At 36.5% G+C, this 2,855-nt stretch overlaps 1 pseudogene; it reads right to left on the bottom strand.

The window, feature by feature from the left end:
- Window positions 1–205: 205 nt before the first annotated feature.
- LOC102860999 lies at window positions 206–583 on the bottom strand (annotated as a pseudogene).
- Window positions 584–2,855: the final 2,272 nt, after the last annotated feature.

Here is a 2,855-nt window from a genome sequence, read left to right as displayed (position 1 = left end):
CATATTCTTCTTCATATAGAGCAGACTCTCAAATTATTTGTTCTGCATAGAGATTGAATAGGTATGGAGAAAGAATACAGCCCTGATACACACCTTTTCTGATTTTAAACCCTGCAGGGTCCTCTTGCTCTTGGTCTAGGGACAGGTTAGGTTTTTTGGTTTTTTTTTTTTTTTAAATCTCATAACTTTTTTATTATAAGAGGGCTTATCGGTAGGATTTCTGGTAACGTGCACGGGCCGCAGGGCCTCCAAACTTCTTGGATTTGCAGCGACGAGGGTCAGCTACAAGCAAGGTCCGGTCATACTAGATGAGGATGTCTTTGATTTCCTTCTTGGAGTCCTCATCCACATATTTCTGGTAATAGGCAACCAAGGCTTTGGAGATAGACTGGCGGATTGCATAAATCTGGGCAACATGACCACCACCCTTCACACGGACTCAAATGTCCACACCGGCAAAGCGTTCTTTACCCAGAAGCAGAACAGGTTCCAGGAGCTTGTACTGCAGCGTGCGGGGCTCAATCATCTCCAGAGACCGGCCGTTCACCTTGATAAGGCCGTTGCCCCGTTTGCAGGTTTTGCATAAGGACAATTAAGTGCTCGGAGATTCCTATTCGTCTCAGTGTTATCCATAGTTTATGATCCACACAGTAAAAAAAAAATCTTTATATATAGTCAATGAAATATAAATAATGATCCTTCTGGTATGCCTTTAATGTCCAATAGAAGGTCTGAAAACTTGACCCCAGGCAATATAATAGAATACATTGTTTAAAAGATTTTGTGAACACTTTAAAAGAAGCCACCACTGTTCAATAAAAACCTATCTTCATCTCATTTTCTTTTTAAGTTCATGCTTCTCCAAGAAAGTATTATAGAAATGCAGTAAATAATCATATTCAAGAACCCACTTAATAAATTCCCTACTTCAGAACATTTATATTTTTTTGTAATGCCAATTACACCATGACCAATCAGAAATTAAACATGAAAATTAGCAAACTAAATGGAGATACTATCATCTACTCAAATATATCTCTTTATTGCTAGAAGGATACTGTTTTCAAGGGTAAATAAGCATGTTTCAAAGAATGGTTTGGAGTCAGAAAATTTTATTTTGCAAATGTAAATCTATACTTCTAATTCGTAGCTTAGGAAAAATAAACCCTTCATTTGTCTAGTTCCTTGCTTCTTTAATATAACATTAGATAGCAATACCACCTACCGTCAAAGACTCTGAAGAGGACAAAGAAAAGTCTATTGTATACATAAAGTGCTTACTAGTAAGCTTACACTGGCATAGTGGCCAGCAGATGGTAGGTTTTGTTGCCACTATTATCCTAAGACAATTAAATGTACTGCTTTTGGTAATTGTAAGCTCAGAAAAAAAGGGGGCAAAATAATGGTATAATAAATTTTTAAACTGTTGAAGAAATTATCATATGAGAATATTAGTAATAAGCTGTAATCTTCTCACATGTTAATATAATGCTCCATTAAAATGTTATTAATAATAATTAATGTTAATTTTATTTCAGAGTGAGCTCTGCCAAGGTACTCAGAACTGTGAAGTCATACATAATAAATGTCTAAAACATTAGAAAAACATGTGAAATAACAGTATTGATGTACGTGTAAATGGCTCATTAAAAGTAATGGAGGAAAATATTACTATTATAATTTGCATATTTTTACGTCTATATATTAGGTCCAGTTATTCAGAACTATGAATAGATATCAACTTCTTAATACATATATTATACCCACTATCCACTGAGGTGGATATCAGGCATGATATTTTCAACAAGACAGGGTTAGTTGGCCTCACTCATAATGATGTTGCCTATTGGTCCAGTGGTGGATGGAGAAGAGATTGAAACAGTCAACATCTTCATCTTACTTGGATCCACAATTAACTCCCTTGGTACCAGCAATCAGAAAATCAGGAGTAATATTAGGACAGTCCTATTTATTTCTTTAGTCTATATCCACTCTTCTTATTTACTGTATACCCAAGCCCAATGTAAAAAAGGATGAATTAGACATAGAACCAATCTACATGAAACATAAATAATCCTAATGCCTGGAAGACTGTAGTACCTGTTTTATGAGAGGTACACAAAGTTGTGCCAAGAAATCTGGAGACAACCACCTGTCCACCTGACTGGAAGAGATCTATATTTGTTCCAATTTCAAAGAAGGGCGATCGGATAGAGTGCAGATATTATCAAACAGTATCATTGATATCACATGCAAGCAAAAGTCTGCTGAAGATTATCCAAAAACGACTGGAACATCAACAAAGAACTGCAGAAGTACAAACTGGGTTTAGAAGAGGCTGTGGTACTAGGGATATTATAGCAATTTTCAGTTGGATCTTGGCTGAAAACAGTACCAGAGAAATGTCTATCTGTGTTTTATTGACTGGGAAGAGGCATTTGACTGTGTAGATCACAACAAACTGTGGATGATTCTGAGAAGAATGGGATTCCCAGAACACTTGATTGTGCTTATGAGAAGCCTATACTTGGACCAGGAGGCAGTTGTCAAAATAAAGCAAGGAAACTGCATCATTCAAAATTGGGAAGGGTATGTTCCAAGGATGTGTCCTATCTTCATATCTTTTCAATCTATATGCAGAATAAATTATTCAGAAGGCTGGGCTCTATGAGGAGAAATGTGGCATCAGGATTGTAGGTAGACTCATCAACACTCTGCATTATGCAGATGACACAGCTTTACTTGCTGAAACTGAGGAGGACCTGAAGTGCTTTCTGCAGAAGGTCAAGGACTGCAGACTTCAATATGGATTGAAGCTCAATATCAAGAAAACAAAGATTCTTATCATTGGACCA

The sequence above is a fragment of the Elephantulus edwardii genome, unplaced genomic scaffold (genome assembly GCF_000299155.1).
Source record: "Elephantulus edwardii isolate Elephantulus edwardi_28Jun2011 unplaced genomic scaffold, EleEdw1.0 scaffold00036, whole genome shotgun sequence".
In the NCBI taxonomy this organism is placed as follows: domain Eukaryota; kingdom Metazoa; phylum Chordata; class Mammalia; order Macroscelidea; family Macroscelididae; genus Elephantulus; species Elephantulus edwardii.
Note: the sequence above shows the minus strand (reverse complement) of the source record. Positions and strands in the feature narration are given on the sequence as shown.